Source organism: Pseudorca crassidens, chromosome 17 (assembly GCF_039906515.1).
Source record: "Pseudorca crassidens isolate mPseCra1 chromosome 17, mPseCra1.hap1, whole genome shotgun sequence".
NCBI lineage: Eukaryota > Metazoa > Chordata > Mammalia > Artiodactyla > Delphinidae > Pseudorca > Pseudorca crassidens.
Genome location: NC_090312.1, coordinates 16,982,741 through 17,009,658, shown reverse-complemented (window position 1 = coordinate 17,009,658; position 26,918 = coordinate 16,982,741). Strand labels below are relative to the sequence as shown.

General features: G+C 49.3%; 1 protein-coding gene across 5 annotated transcripts in view; it reads left to right on the top strand.

Annotated features, from left to right (window-relative positions):
• Nucleotides 1–26,918, top strand: part of ZHX2 (zinc fingers and homeoboxes 2) — a 173,437-nt gene that overhangs the window by 67,329 nt on the left and 79,190 nt on the right. For 2 of the 5 annotated variants that reach the window (XM_067711371.1, XM_067711367.1), the window contains one exon: nucleotides 7,273–7,343. The exons of 1 other annotated variant lie outside the window; for it this stretch is intronic. The gene's annotated coding sequence lies outside the window, so the exon portion shown is untranslated. Of the gene's footprint in view, nucleotides 1–7,272; nucleotides 7,407–26,918 lie in introns of all 5 variants that reach the window. 2 more of the 5 variants (XM_067711370.1, XM_067711369.1) reach the window with 2 other exon arrangements.

Genomic DNA, 26,918 nt, shown 5'->3' with positions numbered 1-26,918 from the left:
GGGGGCAGGGAAGGGAGAGAAGAGCTGTCTCTGGCGTAACTGCTCGCCAGCTCGGGGCTAACAGCCACATTAAGTGCTCTTACTCAATTCATGTGACTCGACAAATTTGGAATGTGTTAGCGAGAGAGAGTTTTTCCAGCTATGAGTCAGTACATTTATGCTCTCTCACACACACATTTAAAAATTTTAAGAAGAAAGAGACTTCAGCGAGAATCCTTTATGAGTGCAAAGTGGAAATCTCCGGAAACTGTATTTTGACCCTGAAGGCAAGTAATACTTAAGATATTTAATAAAGGGTTCGAAACAAGAGTCGAGGAGAGAAAACACAGCTAGCTGCCTTTTCCTTCTGTATTCTCAGCTGCTGCATTGCACATAGGAGGACCCGATGTACGTGGGTTTATAAAGCACCTCCTGGATTCCCTGATTTATACTCAACATAGTGGGGAAAGAAATATGGGAAAGAAGGGAGGCATAACCAGCATTTATTAAGAACCTATTATGTGCCAGATATTCGGGGCTGGGGTCGGGGTACACGTCCCAAGTTCAAGAGGAAGTGTGGGGAAAAATGGAATGATTGTATTCAGACACGCTTGGGTTCAAACCTTAGCCTACTTTCATAATATTATCTAAGCCCCCTCTTCTCCCATTTTGTGGATGACAAAACTAAGGCTCAGAGGAGAGAAAATAATTTGTCTGTGGACACAAAGCTCTTAAGTGGTAGAAATCATCTTCTAAACTGGGTCTGTGACTCTCCCTAGGGTAAAGAAATTTGGGTTAAATTACTGTCCTCAGGGGCTGAGTTTCCCCACCAAGGAGGGGAGCAAAGACACCTATTCTCGGAGATCACATCCGCATATCCTAAGCAGGTACCACTTTCTCGCAGAGCAGTCCCTTTAACCACCTCCTGCCACTTGCCTTTGAGTCCCGCCCGTTCGGGATTACAAAAAACCTGCTTCTGGTCCAGGCTGGTCCTCTCTGCTGTTGTTTACTTTAAAGAAAGAAACCACCACCCGCCCAGAGGACTTGTATTTCCAGCTCACTTACATCTCTTTTGCAAGGGTTCATTTTCATAGACTCCCAATCTCCAGGGAGCTGTGTCTTTCCCTCGGAAACATGAGCTGTAATCAAAGGTATATTCATCCCCGCACATCTGCCAGCAGCCACGCCGGAGCCACGGTTCCCCGAGGCCTGACAGAAGGAGGCTCAGGCCAGGTGCCCGGGGAGCATTCTTCCCTACACAAATCAGATTGTCCCGTGGTTGCCCTTTGTAGAGATGGCAGAGTCCCAGGCGGTGCTTCTCAGATTGCTGGAGGACCTGATGGGGCCGGGGGTAAATAAGATTCCACCCTCCGTTCAACAAATACTACTGAGGGCCACCACGTGTGGAGAACTGTGGACACTGAGAATTCAACTCTTTTGGTGACTTCCCGTCACTCACAGGGATAAAGACCCAGCTTCTTAAAGGCCAGCAAGTCCCTGGAAGAGCTGGCGCTGGCTCTTTCTCTGCCCTGCTTGACTGTGGCCATCCCAGCCAGCTTCCACTGCTTGGTGACCAGTATGCCTCCTCCCCCTTGGCCCCATACACGCTCTCGCTGGCTTTCTCGATTCTTCCTTCCCCTCTTGGCCAAGTTTGCTGCTGCCTGCCTTTCAGGTCCAGCTCCCCGCCCCGCCCCGGCGCCACCCCCCCATCTGCCATATCCTCACGTGCCTCTCCTGGCGATCTCGCCACCATTGCATGTGCTTCAGGTAGCACCGTCACGCCACTGGAGTCTCTTATCCAACCCAACTGCAAGGGCAGGGCTCACCTTATGTCCCCAGCACTGGCCCGTAGTCAGTGCCCCACAGTTATCGGAGGAATGAAGAGACAGCAGTGAGCAAATCAGACACTGCCCTGCCCGGTGCTGGGCATATCTTCGTGGAGTGCTGATTGTACTTGACAGTTTTCAGGGGGAAATATTTGGGAGCAAATACAGATCAATTCTAGAGTAGAATTCAGTGTCCTGGTGAATGTTCAAGGTGTCGTTCTGCGCCCTCACACGTCGGGGAGGTTATGAACTCAGCTTCCTCCGTGCTCCTGGGGGCGCCTCAGTGGAAGACCAGGTTGGGGGTGATGGGAGAGGTGGCCCAGTTTGTCAGCAGCTCAAGTCACGGAGCCAAAGTTTAAGAGGCAGCGGGGCGGGGGTGGGAGCGGGAATGGAAAGACTACACTCAATCAGGCCTGAGCTCAAACCTCAGTGCTGGACATTTTACGCTTATGACACGCGGCAATGTATTTAATCGCTCTAAGGTTCAGGTCTGTTGTCTGTAAAAGGGGTATAAGGATACGTGCTCATCAGACTTGCTGCGGGAAGGACAGACAAGCCATGTGGAGGGCCCAGCTCAGCGTCTGGCGCAGAGCAAGCACTCGGGGAGCGGTGGCCTTTGTACTCATCACTCGCTGCTCACTCTTATGAATTAAAGGCTGTTGTTGGTGTCCAAAGTGGAACATTTTCTGGAGCAAAGACAGGCAACTTAAGGCTGCGCTTCTGGCTGGCAGAATGATGGCTGCACAGAAGTGGCCTGTAGTTTTCCACCTTCTTTGAAGTTGACCTTCCTCTCTTGTATCCAGTCTGCACTGGCCCTGGCCTGAGTCAGTCACTCCCCAGCAGTGTCCTCCATGGGTTCCTCACCCTCTCCTCCATATGAGGCCATCACCTCGGGACATCATGACCTGTTTACTAGAATTTCTCACTCATCTGCTAAACGTTTGCCGAGTGAAAAAATGGACTGGAATAAACTACGTGAGAGGGGGTGACCCTGGGGAAGGGTGTTTTTCTTCTTCTACAGACCGTTAAATCACCGTTCCTCTTTTTCCCCCTGCAGTTGTCTTGCCATCTGGTAGGTTTAAACTAGGCCAAAAGGGAATAGGAGGGACCTGTAGGGAAAATCCTACAGGCAGATTTTTCCTCATTGGGATTTCGCGCCATGTGACCATTTTCTGGGGAAAGGAGTTCTGAGCCAGGAAGACTGGAAATGTGTGCCCATTAAGGGCTTGAAGGACAGTGAAAAGCCCTTTACTTCATTTATACTGCTCGCGATGAAAGCTGCCATTTCCACGTGCAGGAACTGCGGTCGGCACCGTGGCCTTGGATCCCCCGTGCAACCCAAGGAGGCAGGTTCTGTTTAGAGCCCCACTTGGCCGCTAAGAAAACCAAGGTCCCTGGGAGAGAGGTGCTTGGCGTCAGGGCACAGCACAAGCGTGTCAAAGAACCAGGACCAGACTCAGACGTCCCGTCTCCAAGACCTATGCTCTTCCCCCCATGCTGGTTAGGAAGGATCCAGTGTCTAGTGGGTGGTGCTGCAGAGCTGAGTTCCAGGATAAACGGGGAAGATGTAACAGATTCATTGAGACTCCCCAACTCTGAGAAGGATTCACGGTGTGGCCCCAGCCAAGCCCCACTCCACGCCTCTGTGCTCAAGAGGAAGCACCTAGTCAGCTGAGGATGATAATAAGGATTATCAATAATAATAGTAGCTTTCATGCCTGATTACATGATTCTCAGTGTTTTGTATGTGTTACCACTCTGGGTCCTACAGGGTAACTCGGGATTAATTTGGGGAAGAGGGAGAACAGAGCATTGAAGAGAGAGGGTCTAAGATAGCATAGCCATATGGCTGCAGGGGGCATAGTGGGTTCAAGAGGCTTAGGCATCCATGAGCCCAGAGCACAGTGGGGCAAAGGGAGCGGGGAGCAACGAGCAGGGGGCAGACCTCACAGGCTCCAAGACCCTGCGATAAGGAGTGTGGCTTTTTTCCTGAGGCAAATGGGGCGTTCATTACCTGCTCCCACCTGTCCCACCTCTATGTACATTGTCCTTCCTCACATTCAGTTTATTACGTATCTTTCTCCTTTTTTATACCGTGAGTTTCCTAAGGGTAGGGATTGGGTCTTATTTACGTATGTATGTATGTATGTATGTATGTATGTATTTATTTATGGCTATCCGGTGCTTAGCACAGAATCAGGTATATGTGGATAGTCAATAAATGGTTGTTCATCAGATATTTAAAATATTCAACATTTAATAATAGTAACACATTCAATATTTAATAACTATATATTACATATTGGTTATATATAGATATTAGTACCTGTAATATAACTTCCATTATGCAGGCATTTCTGCTCTAAAATGATATATGCGTGCCTCTAAAACCCTGTACTCTGAAAAATTCAAAAATCACAGCGTTTTGGGGACAATTGGGCTGTAGCAGAGCATTCACGATTCCTGTGACTCTGTAATGAAGCACAATCCAAGTGGTGATACCAAGCAGAGTTCAAAGGGCATGATACATTTTGGATAAGGGGCTTCCCTGGTGGCGCAGTGGTTGAGAATCCGCCTGCCAATGCAGCGGACGCGGGTTCGGTCCCTAGTCCGGGAAGATCCCACATGCCGTGGAGCAGCTAAGCCCGTGCACCACAATTACTGAGTCTGCGCTCTAGAGCCCGCACACCACAACTACTGAGCCCGCGTGCTGCAACTACTGAAGCCCACGCGCCTAGAGCCCATGCTCCGCAACAAGAGAAGCCACCGCAGTGAGAAGCCCTCACACTGCAACGAAGAGTAGCCCCCGCTCGCCGCAACTAGAGAAAGCCCGCGCGCAGCGACGAAGACCCAACGCAGCCAAAAATAAAATAAATAAAACAAATAAATTTATATAAAACAAATTTGGATGAAAACAAATATAGCAATAACTTTAGGACCTGAGTAACTTACAGGACAATATATTATTTTTAAAGGGGGAAAACTTGATGGAAGGGGCTAGAGAAGGCTGGAGGCTGATGGGTTTAGAGACAGAAGGGGTCAGATCATCTTTATCAGGAGTTCCCCGTGGAAGAGCAGTTTCAGGCTCTGCCAGCGTGTAGCGGGGACAGATGGCTTCTCTAGCCCATGGCCTTTGCACAAAGACCAGGAAGAACCGAGCAACAGGAGTGGCTAAGACAGAGCATGTGACCACTGGAGCCCAGAGGAGGAGCTGGGAGGGCGGAGTCCCCCGTGGCTTGTTCTACTCAGCTGTGTGTACCTTGCATCCAGCCGCCCGCACTTGGTGGTGCAAAATATGAATGTGCTGGGAACATTTGCCTGTGAACCAGTGTAAACTCCAGGTTTTATCGACCCCTCTATACCGTATATACACTAATCTTCCTCATGGAAGTAACTGCAGCAGATCAAACATTACATAATGGAATACATGACTAACTGATAAACCAAGAATGCCCACTGGCCAGTTTACATCAAGTACGGTACCAGTCACACACCCTGTGTGAGGTGTAGACTGTTTTCCTCTCGGTTCATGAGTCTATTCAGTAAACCCATTCAGTGAGCAGAAGGTAAAGCAAGACATGTGGAGTGGGTGACACTAAGTAAGGGCATCATAAACCTGTGATGTGATCGCTTTCCCCATCAGAAGCAGCTGAGCTCACACTTCTGGACATGGACTTAGAGGACCTCAACCCCAACCTGCCTGAAAGCTGTGTGACCTCAGGAAAATCACTTAACCTCTCTGTGCCTCAGTTTCCTCAACTGCAGAGTAGCACTAGTGACACTCCCCAAGTTCTTTGAAAGAGCAGATTAGCTGGTGCATGAAAAGTTCTTTCTAAACTATAAGGGGCTTTAGAGAGTATTGTCCTTCCTGCAAATCAGTGCTGGCACACTCGTCTTAGCTTGCCTCCTAGGGTACCTTCTCCTGCTGGATGGCTAGTTCTAAGGGCAGAGGGCAAATGCAGCTAAACTGGAATCAAACAAAATAAATTAATCACTGGGATTCAATGCAGAAGCTTGAATGAGCTTCGGGAAATTTTGCTGGCGTCCGACGGCCTCTGTGGAGCCCCTGCGTCCACAGTATCTGATGCCTCTCTCTGAGTGCTCACCGGGCAGCCTCTGTCTCCAGGCCTGAGGTCATCAGCCGACCCCTGGCCCACTGCTCTTCGCCAGGCCCCTCCCACCAAGCCAGGCCCCTCCCACCAAGCCAGGCCCGCCTGTCCCATCAGCCTCTCATCTTGCTTCCCCAAAATCGTGCAGAGGAAAGGAATACCGATTCCGGAATCACATGAACACGGGTTTGATGAGCTCTACCACGCAGCAGCTCTAAAATCATAATAGCCAAGCTGTGGTTTCTTGAACCTATTTCTTCACCTTGGGAATGGGCTACAACTTCCTGACTTCCTTCCTTCCTTCTCTGATTAAGAGGATTAGAAATGCACACTTTGCAGACTTTAATGTGCCCAGGAATCACCTGAGGAGCTTGTTGAAAAGCAGGTTCTGATTCTGTAGGGCTGAGTGGGGCTCGAGAACCGCCCCTTCCAGCAAGCTCCCAGGTGATGCGATTTCAGTTTTGACCGTGGATCCGGGGTATGAAGCGCCTGCCATGTAGTATGTACTCAGTGGATAGAAACTTGCCATGAAGACTTTTCCCCCCAAAGGGTGCTCCTTTGAGAACAGCGATAGATGAATAGAGACACCTCTGCTCCCCTCAGAATTCTGAGGGCCACAAGAAAAAACAAGTTTGGCTTTAAATGTGGGCAGGGCGTGGGGAGCGAGGAGAAGCGTGGCCCCAGCAGCCGCTCATCAGCAGGCTTTCCACGCTCACGGGTGCGTTGCAGGTGGGCCTCTGCCGGGCTGCAGAAACCCCTAGAGCTCAGGCCTCGACTTGCCATGCGGGGAACGCATCCTCCGAGCCGGGCGCACGCGCGTTCCTCCGGCTACAGCTCTCCTGACGAATTTTCAAAGCGCCCAGGGCTCGCCTGGCGGGAGTCTCCCAGGATGGAAATCCACGTTGGGGGCTTTTGTTTTCAGGACTGCGGTATCTTTCCGACTTGAGGCCTTGCGTACAGAGCTTTTCCCCTCCACCCTCACCAACGTGGAGCCGTGAACCCCCGCTGCTGCTAGGAACGGACACCAAAGACTCAAGGAAACTCGGAGTGGGGTTCAAGAGACGCCTCCCCAGCCCCACCCAGCAGATTTGGCTTTTAGTTTCGCTCTCCTAAAAGGCCTGCTTCTCAAAAAGCTGCTGACTCACCCAGAGTAAGGGTCTCTTTTTTTTTTTTTCTTCTTCTCAGCATCGTCCCAAAGCCCTGAGATTCTTGAGGGCAGTTCAGCGAGCACCCCGGTCCTGACCATCTCCTGTTTCTTTCTCCTCCCCATCTCCATCCCAGGATCCTAGTGCCGAAATGAGAGTTGAGCCCCCCTTTGCTTTGTTCTGCCTTTAATATTGAGTATCTCTTCTTTGTAGGTCTTGACGCCCCGTCTGCTCTCAGAGTCAAAGTGTAAAAAGATTCCCAGGATGTAAGCAATACGGGACTGGTGAGTGACCCGTGTGTTTGGCGGCGGTCGGGGCCTCAGCTGGATTTCAGGAAGGGAAGGGAGGTGAGTGGAAGGGGCAGGGGCGGCTGAGCTTTTGCACCCCTGAAACGGTTTCCCTCCAGATGCAGCTGGAAACAGTGCACAGTGCAGAGAATCCAGGTGCAAATCCCTTGGAATCCACTGGGTCCCTGCCCGTCCCTCCCTAGAAGCAAAGGGAGAACGCAGGTGGCTGTGCCGACCTCTCTTTGCTCAGATGACAACAACTCAGGCTCCCCATCCGGAGGGTTCATGCTGGGAATTGTCCTCTAACCCGGTAACCAGGGTTAGGGACATATGCTTGGACTAGAGAGGGAACTACCAGGCTCACACCAGTTTGTAAACCATAGCCCTGAGGAGACATGAGTAAAAGGAGGCGAGAACGCCACCTTTGCACCTTTGAACGGCTGTCACTGGCAAGAGGGCAGCTATCGACTCAGCCTAAGGAGAAATTCCTAACAAGAGGTTGGCAACGGTAAAATCGACGTCCGTTAGAGGTAGTGAGTTCCCTGTCGCTGGCAGAATTCAAGCACAGGTTGGAGAAGCATGGATGGGAAATGTTGAAGTGGGGAGGGGTTTTGACAGGGTAGTGTTTTCTTGTTTGTTTGTTTGTTTGTTTTTGCGGTACCCGGGCCTCTCACTGCTGTGGCCTCTCCCGTTGCGGAGCACAGGACGCGCAGGCTCAGCGGCCATGGCTCACGGGCCCAGCCGCTCCACAGCATGTAGGATCTTCCCAGACCAGGGCACAAACCTGTGTCCCCTGCATCGGCAGGCGGACTCCCAACCACTGCGCCACCAGGGAAGCCCCAGGGTAGTGTTTTACAGACTGTTCTGTGATGACTAAGAATCCCGGAGGGGCATGAGGATGAGGGAGAGAGTTTAGGGAGAGTGAATGAGGGGAACTTGTGAGCTCACACACACACTCTCGGCGCTGCGTGTTTTATGGGGCAGGGTGCTGCCTTCAAACAGTTTAGAAGTTACTGGATGAGACGGTCTATCCTCAGACCTGTTGTCCATTGGCCAGCTGTACCTGAGCTTATGACAGACGTCCACACATCACACTTGTGACCCCAAACATCTGATCTATGTGAAGGGGTGGGCAACTCTCCAAGCACGGCAGGGGCTCTGACCAGAGGCTCGAGGGAGCTCTCCCCCATACTAGGACCACCAAAAGAGTTGCCAGCGAGTCGCGCTTTCAAGAGACTTGCCCGGGATCCCGACCACACAGACCAGAAGGGAAGGCACAGGATTGGGGTGGGGGGATGCCGCGGCAGGACTCCCCGAACCCCCAGACTGTGGGAGGACGGTGAGCATGGCTTCCCCAAGGGCGCTGGGCTCCTTTGGTAGGACCACATTCTCCAGTGACCAAAACCTGGCCCAGTGAACGTGAGAGGAGTCATACCACAGATGCCGGTGGCGAAATTGCCCAGGGGAGACACCCATTGCAAGGGAGAGGGTCTGAAGGTCTGAATAATGAGCACGGGGGCTTCCTTTGTGCTTTGTAACTGGGTCTTCTTCCCCCGGGCCTGGGTCAACTGCAGCACAAAATGTGTATCGAGGGCAAGGCGCTGTGGGAGGCCAGAGATGGGGTTTTTCTTTAAGAAGCTGAAGCCTGGACGAGAATCGAGTTTGACAGTCATTGTGCAGAGGCTGTACGTTCAGCTGAGTCCTGAGTGCTGTGCGGTGGGCGGACGGGTGGGAGAGGAAGGGGAGGGGGCTGAACAGGAGCTTCAGCTGTGACTCGATGCTTCCTTGGCAAGTGTTCAAGCATGAGCTGGGCTTTGAGGACGGAGGCTGTGTCCTTGATTCAAAGGACCTGGCATATAGTAGGTGCTCAAGAAGTGATTGTCGAATGACTAAAAGGGAAAGTGAAGAGGTGGCAGCTCGGGAGGCCACGTCTGTGGTTAAGAGCAGGGCCCCTGGAGTCAGACGGCAGGGTTCAAATCCTGCCTCTTCCGCTAGCTGTGGGGCCTCAGGCAAGTCGCCCACCTCTCTATGCCTCAGTCTCCCCATCTGCAAAATGGGCGTCATGATAGTACCTACTGCATAAGGGGGCTGTGAGGAGTCCATGAACTGATTCATGCAAAGCCGCTTGGTCCTGTGCCAGCATATCGTAAGTGCTCAATAAACATTAGCCCTTGTTCTCATTCTAGATGTGGGGCATGACCCCAGATTAAGGTTCAGTGTTGGGACGGGAAATAGCAACATAGGTGGGAGGACAGAGCACTGGACGGGGAGTCAGAAGCCCTGGCTTAGCTGCAGGGAGGGGATGAGGAAAGTGATCACTCCCCCTGAGCTCACTCTACAGCCGAGATGCTGCAAGAAGGCGGTCAAGGGCAGCTCCATTTTTCCTGCTCTCCCTCTGGTGGTCCCAGCACTGGTTCAAAGGCAGGGGCAGCTCAGCCCTTTATTACTAGCTGGGGGCCTCATGGTGAGTGGTTTGACTTCTCAGGACCTCTCTTTCTCCCAATAAATGAGAAAACAATGCGGGCGTCCTTCCCTCGCAGAAGTGAAAAGCACAGGTATGAGGGTCTGTCGGTACAGATGGAAAATCGTTTAAGACTTGAGCTTGGGTAGCCCAGTCTGGAGTCTCACAGTCAATGTCGGTTCCCAATCCCTTCTCCAGTGAGGCCTGGCTGTCTCAAGACAGATTCTCAAAACGATGCTTCACTTCGCAAAAGGCACCGTTCACCACCCAGGATTTGTAGCATATTTCAAATGAAATGGCGTTTGCATGAAGCACTTGTCAGGGTCACATTTCTTGCATCAGTGGTAGACCTGGGACCATGGAACAGGCTTACTCGGGGGCCTACCTTTTGCCTCTCCTGCCCCGTCGCCCTGTGATCCTAGCTGGAATGTAATACGATGGTTGTTTAAGCCAAAACTGTTTATGGCGTAGGCACAGCCCCTATGCCTATGGGGATCCTAAAAACTGTCACTCATATCAGTCTCCTTCTCCCTGTGTACCCCCTAACATCTGCCAAGCGACCCCAACTTCGGTTCTACCTTTAGTGGGAAGGGGACAGGGATGAGGCAGGGAACAGCTTCCAAGGCAAAGCGGTCAGAGAGAAGAGGTCCCAATTCCTGGCTCCGTCAGCCATTTGGCATCTCTCAGCTTCTGTTCCACCTCTGTTCCCATGAGGCGACTGGGCTAGGTCAGGGCTGGCAAATAGATTTCATCTCCCGCTCATTCTGATCAATTGGTCATGTCTGCCAGGGGCACTGTGTGGAGAAGGATTCTGAGGTATACCCAGGAAAGAGTGTGCTGTAATGGATTAGTGATGTCTGCTGGGGAGCAATAAGGAGGACTTAGCACATGTGCTACCTTTTGGCATCTGAGACAAAGCAATTTCCAAGGCCCCGCCTGCTCTCACACTTCGTGCTTCTACCTAGCAGCCTTGTTTTACATCAGAGAGGCAAAGCACAGCAAAACCTCATTAATCTGGACCACTTTGGTACCAAGCCAAGTGAGTGAAAAGTCTTAATCTGAGGGTGTCTTCTGCATGCAGGTGAGCTCTATTATCCTTCAGTACACGGAGTCAGCTCAGCCCAGCTAGCTGACAGGTGGGGAGGGGAGGCAGGGGCCTCAGTGGTCTGTGCTTGCATGTCTGACCGTATGGCTGAACGCACCTGACCTGTACTTCTAGGGCACTTGCTCTGTTTATGAGCTTAGGATGGATACCAACGAAACTCTCACAAAAGCAGGACGTTTTCTGAAGTAGCAAATCATTCCGTGGGCAGCTTTGCTTCTATTTCAAATTGCCAAGGGCTCTGAATTAGAGAGACTTCACCGCACGAGCTGGGAATAAGCTGTGTTTCCAGAATTATATGCAGAAGATGAGACAAAGTAATTCAGAACTAGGTTTCCCCTGAGTTTCCCGATCTGTAAAATGGGGATATAATATACCTCACAGGGCTCTGCAGGATAGCAAATGAGATAAAACGTGGAAGAGACCTAGCAGAAGATGTTGTTCACAAAATATGGTCAAAAGATGCTGTTTCTTCTCCCCTTCTGTCACTTCCCATCCATAATCACCCTGAAAGAAGGGCTTTCTTCTTATAATACGAGAAAAATGAAGCTACAGATTGTTTTAATAGTACCGTACTTTCAAATGACTCCTGTTCGTTTTTCAGAGGCTCATTTTTCATTGTCGATGATTCTCCAATAGGAAAGGTCCACTTAAACCTTCAACTTGAGTTACTCTACTCTCGGTGTTCTGCAGGGAGTAGCTGCTGCCCCAAGGGTCCTAACATGCATGCGCACGAGTGTCTTGGTAGGGGGTGTCTCTGGAGGGGACTGAACCCCACAGTGACTAGACCACGTCTTCCCTTCAGCTCAGCAAGTGTCAACACCCGAATTCACTCCCACTGCAGGGAGAGTGCGGACAGCCAAGGTGGTTGAACGCCGAGTTGGCACCAGCTGAATTTGAGTGGGAGCGTGTCTAAAGTGTGGGCTTTCCCTGTTCAAAATGGGGAAGACGTTTGAACTGGAACTCCTCTTTCAGCCTTAGTTTCTGAGACTCTACAAGAGAAGGATTCGCTTTATACTTAAATAAACATCAAGAGCAGTTAAATCGATATGAAGGGGGGATTGGAACTCACGCGCAGTGGGAAGAGCAGAGCCTCTGGTCACAGAAGCCGAGGGCGGGGGGAGGGCCTGCAAGCCCCCGTGGCTCACTGGGACTCCTGGGTTGTTGGCCCAGAGCTGGCTTCTCAGGGGGCACCAGGCAAGTGCACGCCCGTTATTCTGGCCACCTTGAGCGTCTGTCCCCAGTCTCCTCCAGCCCCTGGCCTGGTGAGCTGGGTCAGATAACCTCATGCTTCTCTTCTGTCCTCTCTCCAAGGCCTAGAGCAGAACGGCTCCCCTGCCTAAGCAGCAGCCCCGCCAGAGAAGGCGTGGCCAGTGGTCACCCTGCTGTCCCACCGGCAGGGAAAAGCGGAACGGGGCCCATCCTGCCCTCCCATCTTTCCCACTGAGGCTCCACATCCTGGTGCCGGGACCCTGTCCTGGTCCCTCGCTTCATCCTTGTCTGGCCTCAGACTCCTAGCTCCTGAAGATGGAGCTGAGGGGACCGTGGACCAGGGGGAAGCCTTGGGGTTAGAAGGCATAGGCGCGCCTGGGGAGCTGGCCTCTGGAGACCTGGGCAGGCAGGGGCGTCACATCACTCCAAACTCAGCAGGTGCCACAGTTCCCCAAGGCCCTTGTCTCTTCTCTGGGCTCCCACAGAGGGTACTGTCTACACCACCCAGCATGAGGCGGCACGACAGAGCACTTAAATCCATGCACTCTGGTGCCAGACTGGCTCCGTTAGAATCCCAGCCGTACCTTTGCTAGCCCTGTGATCTCGACCAAGTTATTTAACGTCTCTGTGCCTCAGTTTCCTCATCTTTAAAATGCGCCACTGGATAGGGTAGTTACGACGACTACTGAGCTTATGAAACATGCTTAGAGCAGCGCCTGGCACTGAGTAGAGGTGTTAGTAAAACAAAATCTGTAGGTAAAGCAATGCAGAAGTCAGTGTGTCACATGATCGCCCGATTGACACCAAGACAGTCAGCTTCCTACCCACAGAAATGAAGTCCCTCATTCGACCTGTGGGCTCAGGGAGGCTTTCAGCTAGACCCTGAGCGGAGGGAAGGATTTCTGCAGAAGGGGAGGAAGGGGCAGCCTGGGCAGAGGTGCCAAGGGAGAGGAAGACGTGCGGAGGGTGTCGGGAAGCCTGCTGTGGCTGGAGCAGAGAGAGCCTGGCTGGGGAGCATGTGGCAGTTGAGATGGGCAAGCTTGGCTGAGTGAAACCGCTCGGCTGAGTTCCCGAATGCCATGCTCAGGACTGGACTGTTTGCAGGAAGCAATAAGCAACTTTCAGAAGTTTTTTGGTTTTTGGTTTTTTTTTCATCTTTATTGGAGTACAATTGCTTTACAATAGTGTGTTAGTTTCTGCTTTATAACGAAGTGAATCAGCTATACATATACATGTGTTCCCATATCTCTTCCCTCTTGCGTCTCCCTCCCTCCCACCCTCCCTATCCCAGCCCTCTAGGTGGTCACAAAGCACCGAGCTGATCTCCCTGTGCTATGCGGCTGCTTCCCACTAGCTATCTCTTTTACGTTTGGTAGTGTATATATGTCCGTGCCACTCTCTCAAACCAAGCGACGCAGCCTTGGGTTTAGAAGCTTGACATGGTCACAGCGCAGCGGGTAGGCTGCAGATAAGAGAGATCAAAGACAAGGCAGCAGTAAGGGGGCAGCTGCAGAGAGATGACCCTGGAGACAGGGTGTGGCCTCCTAAACTGAGGCAGTCACAGCAGGGGTGAGAGTGGGGCTCTCTGAGGAGTACTGGTTCAGAGAAAGCATTGACTGGACTTGAACATGAAAAGTGAGGAAAGAGGGGTCAAGAGCGAGCCCCAGTCTCCCGGCTTGGGAATCTAAGAGAGTGATCCCGTTAACCAGGTAGTGCACAGGTAGGGAAAAAGTAGCATATGTCACAGAAGGTACTGGGGACATGGCACTGGGCACACCGGTGGGATGCCCGGGGCCTGGGAGACAATATAGAGCAGTGGTTGAACAAGTGGTCTCAGGAGTCCAAATGGCTTGAATTGAAATCCTGGGGGTCCTTTAACGTTCCTAAGTCTCAGTTTCTTCATCTGTATAATGGGGATTATGCAGCTATTAGCTGCCCGAGAGGGTCATTCCGGTCAGTACATGTAAAGTGTTAAGCACTGTGCCTGGCATAGAGGGAGTGCTCAATACATGTGACCCGGAATTACGTTAGTATTAGTGCTGATAGTAATTCTAGGATTAGTGTTTGTATCATCGTCCTAGTGGGAATGTCCAGCATGGGCCTGGAACACAGAAGCCAGCTCAGGTCGGGATGGATTAATTCAGCAGAGTCATCCTTATATAGGTCAGTGATTATCTGTCAACCTGGCCAGTGTATGCTTGGGGGAGGAAAAGGCGAGCATGACCTGGGCTCTTTTCGAATCGTATCAACTTCCCCGACTGTGACATAACCCCACCTCACCTTTGCTGCCCTATGAAAATTCAAGGAGGGAGGGCAGGCGTCACCGTCACCCAAGGACGTGTGTCACATCCCTCAGGCCTACTGGGACAGAATAAGGATGGACGGACAGCGGATGAAGGAGATAGGGGAGGCCATGGGGGCATTGCACTCTCTCGGGAACAGCTCAGAGGCAGAGGACAGAACCCTGGGACACGATCAACATGCAAGAGGCAAGACCAGAAGAAACAACCTAACCAGGAAAGCAAGTCACAACCGTCCCCTGTGCCGTAAATGTGGAAATCCCTCAGCCCTAATGGACTAGACATGAAGACTCCGCCATAGGCCGTTGGTTCTCCCACAGACCCAGGTGCAAGTTCAAGCCACATTCCCGTTCAGTAGCCCATGAGGGGCTCTTCACTCCTTCTTCCGCCAGCAGCAGTAGACTTGACATCTCTGAGCTAAGCAGGAGAAGTGAGAGATGGCAGCCCACTCTCCCCTACCGACGTCCATCCAAAACTTTGCCCTAGGGGGCTTCTCTGGCGGTCCAGTGGTTAAGACTCCGAGCTTCCGCTGCAGGGGACACCGGTTCGATCCCTGGTCGAGGAACTAAGACCCCGCATGCCTCGCAGTGGGGGCAGATAAATAAATAAATAAATCCAATGTTTTAAATTTTAAAACATAAAAATAAAAATTTGACCTAAGTGGCCACTCCTAAAGCCCACTCCACGTTACTCCAGAGCCCAAAGTGTATGGGCCAAGGAAAGGATAACACCTGAAACTAGTAGGGAACTGTACCTAAGTGGATACTGGATTATATTAGTCAGACTTTTAGGTACAAAATAAAGATCTAATTCATATTGACGTAAGTGTAAAACAAAAAAGCAGCTCGTGTAATTGAAAAGTCTGAGCTGGTCTGGCTTTGAGCCCAGCTGGATCTAAACAGTGCTGGTGGGTGTGGTTTTTCTCCATCTCCTGCCTCAACTTTCTCCTACGCAGGCTTTACCAAGGCATGTGTCCCCCACTGACCCAGCCCCTTCTCTCTGCAGCCCCCTCAGAAAGAGGGTGTTGCTTCTGTCGTCACCCTAAAAATTGCCCTGGAATTGAGAGGGTCAGGCCTCATGTCCATCCCTAAGCTAAGGGTTGCTGGCTGAGGAGTGTGCAGAGAAGGCCTCCTCCTCCAGACTGTGTGGGATGCCACGCTCGCTTCCGGTGGCTCTCCCAACCCTGGAGAGTCCTCTCGTGTGTAGGACAAACAGTATATTAATTTCCTATTCCTGTTGCTGCTGTAACACATGCCTTAGTGCCTTGAACCACACACATTTATCATCTTACAGTTCTGGAGGTCAGAAATCTGCAATGCATCTCACTGAGCTAAAATCAAGATGCCAACAAGTTGCATTACTATCTGGAGGCTCAAAGGGAAAATCTGTTTCATTGAATTTCCAGCTTCCAGAAGCTTTCCGAATTCCTTAGCTCATGGGCCCTTCTACCTGCAAGGCCAGCAATGGCCAGTTGAGTTCTTCTCGGGCCGTATCACTCTGATGGCGGCTCTTCTGCCTCTCCCTTCCATCTCTAACTTAGCTCTTGTGATTACATCATGCCTACCCAGATAATCCAGGATTATCTATTTTAAGGTCATCTGATTTGCAGTCTTAATTCCATCTGCTACCATAAGTCCTCTTTGCCATTTAAGATGACATATTCACAGGTTCTGTGGTTCAGGGTAAGGGCATCTTTGGGGGCCGTTATTCTGCCTGCCACAGTGATTGTTATAATCATCAATTCTAACCTTGATCCAACACTGACCGTGTGCAAAGCCATTTGCTAAGTCCTGTACATGCCTTTAACTCATTTCATCCCCATAACCACCCAGAGGGAGGTATAGCAGATCTCTCCATCTTACCGTTGAGGAAACCGAGGCACCGAAAAGTTAATCACTTCCAAGGTCATGGATGCAGTGACAGTAGAGTTGAGGCTGGACTGCAGACCTGCTAGGCCCCAAAGTCTGGCTCTTAACCAGGAGGTCAGCTGATGGAGGATGTCGGGAGTCTCAGAATAATAGAAAATAGAGATTCTTTCCTACAATAGTTAAGGAAGATGGGGTGGTGGGGAGGTTGTCTGGTGCCAGACCCCCTGGGTTTATGTCCCAGCTCTGTCCCTTACTAGTGATGTGACCTTGGCCAGGTCACTTCCGTCTGCCCCCGTTTCCTGGACAATGAAATGAGCATTACTAAGGCTGTGGCAAATCACTGTGGCTGGTTTTATTTTGATTTTTAAAGTCAGACAAATTCTTGGACCCCGATTTTTCTTTTCTATGTAGCTTCAACCTACTTTTAGTGGGGGAAAAAAGAAATACCCATGTCTACATCTCCCTTTACTTTGCTTTCGTTTTTTCCTCTATTTCCTCATAAGGCAGCATGGCAGGGACCGGCCAACCAGGCCTATCTCTGAGTAGCCTGGGAGCTAAGAATGGCTTTATAATTTTAAAGGATTGTTTAAAAAAACCAACAACAACGACAGTATGTGACAGAGACTGCATGTGACCCACCAGGCCTAAAATATTTACTATCTGTCCCTTTCCAGGAAAAGTTTGCTGACCTCAGAAAGAACATGGGTAGTAAGAGTAAAGCAGACCTGGGTCTGGGTCCTGCACTGGCTGGTCAGGGCCCCAGTAGACCTTTAGGCCCTGAAAGCATGGTGAGGCCTTCCCTCGGAGGGGAGGGGCGTTTTCATAACCCCCCTCTGCAGCAGCAGTGCCCATAGCAATAGCAGAGGAGGTGCTCAGGGTTTATTGGGCATTTACTCTGGGCCAGCGCTGGGTTAAGAGCCTCATCTCCTTGAATCCCCGCACCAACCCTCTGAGGGACGCACACTATGAACGCCTGTGATGTCTGGGGCAACAGAAGCTGCTTGGGGGAGCAGGTCGCCGAGTCGCAGTGACACAGGGAAAGGAGACAGAGTGGGGACTTGAACCCAGGCGGTCCGGGTCTACACTCTTCCGCGCTGCTTCCCTGTCATTGCCATCAGCTCTCCTTTCAGGCAAAGCCCTCCTCCATTTACTCTCCTCACCTCTTTCTCCCAGCTCTCTGGCAAAATTCCTTTCCACTGCAAAAGAGAAACTGAAAAATGGAAGAGCTGTGAGAGACAGCTCAGACTCGAACGTCTAAAGTTTTGTTTACAGCATCCATCCATCATGCATCCATCTGTCCGTCACCCACCCATCTATCCATCAAGCAAACACAGCGCAGCCCCAGGAACTCACAAGCACCCACGTCTTTGACAGTGACAACTGGGGTAAACCCCAAGCCTTTGGGTCTTCCAAATCCACTGTCACGGGGAGGTGCCCAGAGAAGCTCATTAAATAGCACCGAGCATTTGATTAACATGCTGCGATTCGGGCAGCACCAGACTATTTCAGCACCCCTCCCCCACCCGGTTACCATGACGACACTATTTTAACAAACAGCTCCTTAATATTTAATGAAAATTACACTCCTGACAGGCAATCAGAAGAGCAACCACACTACAAAGCACTTAGAGGACATTTTTGCACAAAGCCATCAGTTCCCCCTGATCCCCATGTGCCATCCATTGCCAGAAAATGCGAGCGTTCTGCGGGCTGGGAGCCAGCGTGATGCCAGGCCTCCGTTACCCGCAGCAATTGAGGGTTGTCGCTTCCTTTTATTTATTTATGTATGTATTTATTTATTTATTTTTATTTATCTTATTTATTTATTTTTGGCTGCGTTGGGTCTTCGTTGCTGCACACGGGCTTTCTCTAGTTCTGGCGAGCAGTGGCTACTCTTCCTTGCGGTGCGTGGGCTTCACATTGCAGTGGCTTCTTTCGTTGCGGAGCACGGGCTCTAGGTGCATAGGCTTCAGTAGTTGTGGCAGGAGGGCTCAGTAGTTGTGGCCCATGGGCTTAGTAGCTCCGCGGCATGTGGGATCTTCCCGGACCAGGGCTTGAACCCGTGTCCCCTGCATTGGCAGGCGGATCCTTAACCACTGAGCCACCAGGGAAGTCCCAAGGGTTGTCACTTCTTTCATGCAGAATGTTAACGGCTCCGCGTGGTCGGGGTAGCCTGATAGCATTATTAAATGCTCCTTTGTACACAGATCTACTAATTTCACTGCCGCACGCCTGAGGCTGCTGCAAGCCTTGTTTGCTTCCTGAGTCTTGAATCGAGCTGGGCTGTGGGACAGTGTGCGAAGAGCCCAGAACGTGTGTGCGCTGGGGTGAGAAAGAGCTCGTTTCCTCGTCAAGGCGCCATCTGGTCCCACCCGATCGATTCAGTAACAGGCAGGTGCAGGCATCGATCGGAGGACCCAGTCCTCTGCCCTCAAAAGGGTCAATGCTGAGAGAGGAAAGACGAGAACATTCTGCAGCAACCTCTGCCACTGTGACGGGCCAGCTATATGCTGAGCACAAGGGAGGCACAAATTAATTACCCATTGCAGACCCCCATGGGGGAAGATGGATAAATAACTACAATAAACTGGGGAGAGTGCTATCATGGTGATCTTTTAGCTGTGTGCCCTTGGGTAAATTACTTAACCTCTCTGTGCCTCAGTTTTCTCATCCATAAATTGGAGATAACACTACCTATGTGAAAACCTAACTGTTGTTGTGAGGTTTTAAGAAAAATGAAATAAACGTATAAAAAGCACTAAAATCGTTCTTAAAATATGCAAAACAGTGGGCACATGGTAAGTATTAAAAAGCTGCTCGCTGGGATTTCAGGTTCCCATGGTACCATGCATACAATTGTCTCTGAAGGGCTTACTATCCCTCAGGCACTAGGCAGTGATGGAGGTACACTATCTCATTTAATCTTCACAGGCAGCCCTGTGAGACAGAGACTCTCATTATTAGTGTCCTCACCTTGCAGATGAGGAGATGGGCCCAGAGGGGTTGGGGAACTAGTTGTGAGGCTAGTAAGAGGGGATTTGAATCCAGTTCGTCTGCATCTGCCACCACCACGAGAAGCACACAGGTGGTGCTGGGACCACAGGTGCCTCCCTGGAGGGCTCTGGGGACAGCTGACTGGGGCAAGTGGCCGTGGATGCCCTGAAGGCTCATGGGTCTTCATGGACAGAGAATGGGAATATTTGGAGGAAAACCACAGCATGGTTGACTATTTAAAAGGCACATTCTTCTCATTGAGTAGGAGCTCATCTTAAATATGACCTGTTGAATTTAAAAATACATTTAATTTTTATTTAAAATAAATGGATTGGCAAGACAGTATGGTACTGGCACAAAAACAGGAACGTAGATCAATGGAACAAGATAGAAAGCCCAGAGATAAACCCACGTACCTATGGTCAACTAACCTATGACAAGGGAGGCGAGGATATGCAATGGAGAAAGGACAGTCTCTTCAATAAGTGGTGCTGGGAAAACTGGACAGCTACATGTAAAAGAATGAAATTAGAACACTCCCTAACACCATACACAAAAGTAAACTCAAAATGGATTAGAGACCTAAATGTAAGACCAGACACTATAAAACTCTCAGAGGAAAACATAGGAAGAGCACTCTCTGACATAAATCACAGCAAGATCTTTTTTGACCCACCTCCTAGAGTAATGGAAATAAAAACAAAAATAAACAAATGGGACCTAATGAAACTTCAAAGCTTTTGCACAGCAAAGGAAACTATAAACCAGATGAAAAGGCAGCCCTCAGAATGGGAGGAAATATTTGCAAATGAATCAATGGACAAAGAATTAATCTCCAAAATATATAAACAGCTCATGCAGCTCAACATTAAAAAAACAAACAACCCAATCCAAAAATGGGCAGAAGACCTAAATAGACATTTCTCCAAAGAAGACATACAGATGGCCAAGAGGCACATGAAAAGCTGCTCAACATCACTAATTATTAGAGAAATGCAAATCAAAACTACAATGAGGTATCACCTCACACCAGTTAGAATGGGCATCATCAGAAAATCTACAAACAATAAATGCTGGAGAGGGTGTGGAGAAAAGGGAACCCTCTTGCACTGTTGGTGGGAATGTAAACTGATACAGCCTCTATGGAGAACAGTATGGAGGTTCCTTAAAAAACTAAAAATAGAATTACTATAAGACCCAGCAATCCCACTGCTGGGCATATACCCTAAGAAAACCATAATTCAAAAAGAGGCATGTACCACAATGTTCATTGCAGCTCTATTTACAATAGCCAGGACATGGAAGCAACCTACATGCCCATCGACAGACAAATGGATAAAGAAGTTGTGGTACATATATACAATGGAATATTACTCAGCCATAAAAAGGAACAAAATTGGGTCATTTGTAGAGACGTGGATGGATCTAGAGACTGTCATATAGAGTGAATTAAGTCAGAAAGAGAAAAACAAATATCGTATGTTAACGCATATATGTGGAACCTAGAAAACTGGTACAGATGAACTGGTTTGCAGGGCAGAAATAGAGACACAGATGTAGAGAACAAACATATGGACACCAAGGGGGGAAAGCGGCAGGGGATGGTGGTGGTGGTGTAATGAATTGGGCGATTGGGATTGACATGTGTACACTGATGTGTATAAAGTTGATGACTAATAAGGACCTGCTGTATAAAAAAAAAAAATTAAATTTTTTTTAAAAAATTAATAAATGGATTGGAAAAGAAAGCATGAGACGTAAGAGGGAGAGCACAGCTTTTAAAGTTCTCCATTTCCTCGTATCAGGATTTAATTGGAGTAATGTCTGTATCAAGTGTGTATGTATATGGAAAATGAAAACATTTTGTGCTAGTACCTCTAAAAGCAAAGAAAGAAAAATGATAGTTTAGGTTGCATAGCAAATTATAATCAAAGCCATAGTGTACTACATTTTTTAATATATATGTGTGTGTGTATCAGCTATTTATTGCAACAATAGCACTTCATAACAAAGAACCACCAAGCTCACTGGTGAACAACAGGAAGTATTTATTTAGCTCACAATCTGCAGGGTTCAGCCTGTCTGTGTTGGGTTCGCTCATGAACCTGAGGTCAGGCAAGGATCAGTTAAGCGGCTCTGCTGGTCTTGATTGGGCTTACCATTACCTCTGGGGTTGGCAGGATGCTGGCTGCCCTAAGATGACTTCAGCTGGGATGACAAGGGTGACTTGACAAAACTCCACACGCTGTCACTCTCCAGGTCTTGCCCAGGCATGTTCTCGTGGTAGACGGGCGACAGTATAGGCAGAAAGGTGCCAGTGCTTTTCCAAGCCATGGCTTGCATCCCATCTGCTAACAAACATCCAGTGAGCCAAAGCGAGTCATAGCCAGCGTGGCAGTGGGACGGCCCTACGAGTTTCTATGTCAAAGAGTATGGATACTAGGCGGGATACAGAATCAGGACCGTTATCACAATAATCCCACATTTCCCAGAATCCACCTGATGCAACCATCAAGCCATCTAGGAGGACGAGTCCTCAACGACAGATCGGAATAGTCACATAATTTCTTCTGGCACAGAAGCCACAAGATGAACTTGACCTCAAAGTGGGTCCTCAATGCATGGCCTTGAAGTCAGCATCTGTGTCTTCAACATCACACCTGCTCCCTGACTCAAGGTGTCTGCAGAGACGTGCAGAACATGGCTGAGGAATGGAGACTGGGTTTGGATGCCTTCTGGTCCTAAGCTGCCTTCCCACACAGCCCTGAGAACTCAGGGTTAGCCATGTGCTTCCCTGCAGAACTTTGTACCCAAGGTTTGCCCTAATGGCAGTCTGCCTAGAAATGTAGGTCAAATGAAAGAAAGGTCTTGTCTAAGGATTTTTTCTTAATTCCACATTTTTTTCATAGTAGCCCAATACCTTGAATTTATTTTGCACTTGATACTTCCCATAACACTAATGACTAGCATGATTCCCATTTCACAGGCGAGGACACTGAGGTCCAGAGAGCCTAAGTGTGGCAAAGCCAGGTGTACAGCCAACCCTCTCTCTGTCTCCACCCCCACCAATCTGCAACTCAGCCCTGGGGACTGTGTTCAAATCCTGATTCTGCCTCTTGCAGATATGTGGCCTTGGACATGTCACTTACCGCCTCTGGGACTCTGGAGAGAATTTTACCTCCCTGATAGGGTTTTTATGAGAAGTACCTGAGTTTAAAATTAACTAAGATTCTTTTATTTTTAATATCTTTATTGGAGTATAATTGCTTTACAATGGTGTGTTAGTTTCTGCTTTATAACAAAGTGAATCAACTATACATATACATATATCCCCATTAACTAAGATTCTTGAGTGCTGCCCTACAATCAGAAATTTTCCTCGTGCTCGCATTTAACCCTCAAAACCACACTGAGAAGTAGTACTGTTATTATCCCATCTTTCCAGATGGGATGCTGGGGCTCAGTGACACCAAGTGACCTGCCAAAAGTCGCCCCATGATGGAGCTGAGACTTGGAGGTAGGCTCTGTGTCTCAGGGGCCTGGGCACCTCTGCTTCCCATGAAAAAGTTCAGCAAGGATGCTGTTATTGTCCCTCTGGAACCTTGAGATTGAGCAGTGCACAGGGGGAAACGTACTACAGTCGAATCAAAGGGAAAACCCTGCCACCACCCTAAAAAGTGTCTAAAATAGGTGCTGCCCCAAGCATCTGGTCCATTCAAACAATAGAAACGTTATCTTAGAGAACCCCTGAGTTCACGCCCCAAGAAACAACAGAAAAAACAAACCCTACCCCATCTAAAGCTTGAGTTCACTGAACCCAGTATTCAGAAGGCTGTAGCATCATCTAACTCATGGCTGATAAACACCAAATACCTTGCGTGACCAAATTCCTCTGATTCAGATGCAATATCACTGCCAGTTAATTTGCGGGTGGCACGTGAGGTCGCTAAAAGGATCCACGCTGGGCACTCAGGCCCCTCCACCCTTATCCTAACACCTCTCGTATCTACAATATAAAGCTTTCTAAGCACCTTGGCAGCAGAGCCTTTTAACTCCTGGAGGGAGGTTAGAGCAGGGATGAGTGTCTGTGTTCTACAGATAAGAAAACTAAGGCTGGAGCCGTTAAATTTTGGCAAAAGAGGTCAAGGTTGACACTGACTAATACTGTTTCTCTGTGCTCAGTCAGAATCTTGGGTACAGATTTCCGTTCCACCATTTACTGTCTGTGTGACCGTAGGGAAGTTACTTTCCTTCTCTGTGCCTCCGTTTTCTCCTCTGTAAAATGGGGATAATAGTGTTTACCTCTTAGAGTTGTTCTGAGAATTAAATAGTTAATCCATGTCATTGCTTAGAACAAGGGTACTGGAATAAATGGGAAGCCTGCGATAAATGTTACGTATCGCCATTACTACGTGCATGTTGATTAATCACAACTGGAAATGAAGTTGAGTTTGGTAAATGTAGTTTGGAGACAAAATCCTTAGGGGGCGTGGGAGTGGAGTCACAAAAGGCATCTTGTGTGATGAACACATCTGGGAATCCGTGGGGATAGGTGACTTGCCCAAGGTCATCCCGCTAGTGAGAGGCCACGTGGACAGTAGAAGCCAGTTTCCCTGACCCCAAGATCAGGACCCTTTCTGCTTTTCCACAGTTCCTGAGAAGGGGCTTCTGTCCCATCCCCAAGTCACCCCTTCTACCACTCCATAACTTACCATTAGAAAAGTCCCTGTATTCATACATCTAATGGAAACCTCGCCAGCTCCTTAAACCTTCCAGCCAGCAAATTGAATGGCGCTGTGAACCCAGGTTTGCGTTAACCATGCAAAAAGGAGATAGTTTATATCTAAGAACACTTAATTAAGCACTAGGTTTAATTAAATCAATCACCCTCCCTGCTCCCATATCCCCCTCAAACCAGAAGGCTGTTGAAAGTGAAGTCCCTAACTGGAAGTTCTGATTTTAGCAGTTTCTAATCAGACTCAAAATTGCTACCTTGTTGTCTTAATCTGCCCATGAGATATCAGCCTTCCCTGTGTGATTAATCTTTCCTTTCTTTGGCCACGTTTCAGACAGACAAGCATTGCACTGCAGCTTATTGTGTGTGGTTATTGTTCCCTGAAAGGAGTGAGTGGAAACAGTAACTTTCCTTGCATAATTCTTCTTTTTTTCTTTTTTTCTTTCGCGGTACGCGGGCCTCTCACTGTTGGGGCCTCTCCCGTTGCGGAGCACAGGCTCCGGACGCGCAGGCTCAGCGGCCATGGCTCATGGGCCCAGCCGCTCCGCGGCATGTGGGATCTTCCCGGACCGGGGCAAGAACCCGTGTCCCCTGCATCGGCAGGCGGACTCTCAACCACTGCACCACCAGGGAAGCCCCACCCCTCTTTTTAATTCCAAAGCCAGCGGATGAGCTTTGCACTTTTTTTTTTTTGCAACCGCTGTGACTAAGGTCCTTTGCCTCCACCCTCTAGAATCTTCTTCTTTAATTTATTTAAACATTCTTTCTTCCTTTTTCTGAAGGATAGTGGCCTGCCCCAAGTTGTGAAGTAATGAAATACACAAAACTGGATCTTGGGCCCCCTAGAATTTCTCCCTTCCCTCCCAAGTCCACAGGGACAACTGTGGTGTCTGCCACTTCCTGAAGTCCGCTTCTGCCACCCTGGTCCAGTCCTTGGGACTGGCCAGGTGGGACCTGAACGAAGCCACAGCAGCTCCCATATTGAGGTGTGATGTTGGCCATGCTGAAGCCTGGCCCTCATGGGAGCTGGCGGGGGAGGGGGACTGAGCAAACTCGTGGAATCAGAGGCAAGTAGTGGAAACCCAGGGTGCACGCCAATCCAGCAGATCAAGGGGGGCACTTAACGCTGAGCCTGGTACCTGTGCTTTTCTTTCTTTTTTTTTTTTTTAACCAAAGTATGGTTGATTTACAATATTGTGTTAGTTTCAGGTGTACAGGGTTTACTGTATAACCCTGAGATTTTCTGATCCTTACATGTCCAGCTTCTGGTTCTTCCTATTTCCACTTAAAGACACCCCTTCAGTAGTGGAGGCAAGGACAATAGACAGAGCAGTAACAGTACTGAAAAGCTCATAACGAAAATGGGAAGCCGCTGGAGACGGGAGTGATGTGATCTGATTGCGATTTTCCAGCATTGCCCTAAAGCAGCGTAGAATCTGGCTTGTTGGAGAACGAATGCCAAAGCAGGAGAGCGGGCGAGAGGCGATGGCAGCTTGGACCAGGGTAGAAAAGTGATGGGAAGGGGTCATATTTGGGGTATATTTTGGAGGAAGAGCCGACAGGAGTTGCCGATGCATAAACTGGGGTGAGCAGAAGAGTGGTTTGTTTCCTGTTGTGACTCCGCTGGCGAGATCTTTCTGGCTCACGGAAAAGTCACCAGATTGCAGTCAGGAGACAGGCCTCATCCGTTAGCAGTGTGGTACTTGGCAAGTCGGCGAAAGCTTCACATCATCGAGATGTTGAATTTGTCATTTCTAGAGGAAACATCCAGAGGACAGTCCGCATAGGACAGCATTTGGCTGTGATGTACGTAAACACACCCAACGAGAGTGAGATACGAGAGACGTTAGGAGGCTGAGGCATCTCCTTACTGCTTAGTAAAGGAAAGGCCCCCTCTTAGGAGGTACAGTGTCACATTGGAGGTTTGGAGTGGCATTGAAAGTTTTCATCATAACAGCCCTGACAATAACAAAATATTTAAAACAGTGGGGGACTTCCCTGGTGGCACAGTGGTTAAGTATCCGCCTGCCAATGCAGGGGACACGGGTTTGAGCCCTGGTCCGGGAAGATCCCACATGGCGCGGAGCAACTACATCCGTGCGCCACAACTACTGAGCCTGCGTGCCACAACTACTGAGCCCACGTGCCACAACTCCTGAAGCCCACACGCCTAGAGCCTGTGCTCCGCAACAAGAGAAGCCACTGCAATGAGAAGCCCGCACACCGCAACGAAGAGTAACCCCCACTCGCCGCAACTAGAGAAAGCCCGCGCACAGCAATGAAGACCCAATGCAGCCAAAAATTAAATTAATTAATTAATTAATTTAAAAAACAGTGGTTCACAGCAGTGGGAGAAGTCAGGGGCAGCTTTGCCCCCCAGAGGACGTGGGCAATGTCTACAGACATTTTCAGTTATCTCAACTGGAGGGGGGTTGCTACTGGCATCTAGTTGGTGACGGACTTTAGCGTGCTGCCAAACTCCCTACAGCACACAGGACAGCTCCCTCAACAGAGAGTTAGCTGGCCCAAAACGTCAACTCTGCCGAGGCTGAGAAACCCTGATTTTTCTTCCAGTTGGCATACAAAAAAGTAATTTCTTTTTTTTCTCATTGTATTTTATTGAAGAATAGTTGATTTACAATGTTGTGTTAGTTTTAGGTGTACAGCAAAGTGATTCAGTATACATATATATGTGTATATTCTTTTTCAGATTCTTTCCTCTTGCAGGTTATAACAAAATATTGAGTATAGTTCCCTGTGCTATACAGTAGGTCCTCAATTATTATCTATTTTATATATAGTAGCACGTTTATGTTAAGCCCAAATTCCTAATTTATCCCTCTCTCCTTTCCCCTTTGGTAACCATAAGTTGGTTTTCTATGTCTGTGAGCCTATTACTA